The sequence below is a fragment of the Xyrauchen texanus genome, chromosome 34, assembly GCF_025860055.1.
Source record: "Xyrauchen texanus isolate HMW12.3.18 chromosome 34, RBS_HiC_50CHRs, whole genome shotgun sequence".
Lineage (NCBI taxonomy): Eukaryota > Metazoa > Chordata > Actinopteri > Cypriniformes > Catostomidae > Xyrauchen > Xyrauchen texanus.
In genome coordinates, this window is record NC_068309.1 from 2,155,012 (window position 1) to 2,155,502 (window position 491).

Consider the following 491-nt stretch of genomic DNA (forward strand, 5'->3'; position numbering starts at 1 on the left):
CTACATAATGAAGGATGAAGAGGGGAGAATTCATGTTCTATTGGGGGAAATGAGTGGGCAGAATATCATACTAGCCAACGTTTATGCTCCAAATAGGGATGATCCGGCTTTCTTTGTAAATCTGGAGGGTATGTTATGTGCAGCTGGGCAGTATGATATTGTTTTAGGTGGGGATTTGAATTTAGTGTTCGACCCAGTGCTTGATCGGTGAAGTTTGATAAGATGTTAAAATGACCAAAGCTAGTGTAAAGTTAAAAACTGTGTGCAAAGCTTTTGGATTAGTAGACATTTGGAGGCTTTTGAATCCGGATGGGGGAGATTATACATTCTATTCTGCTTCTCATAAAATGTACTCTAGAATTGATTATTATTTGATATCAAAATCTCTCGTATCTTGCTCAACCGGTTCTATCGGCGCCATTATTATTCCAGATCATGCTTGGGTATGTATGGACATGACTCCATATCAGGATAGGCAACGTACTTACAGA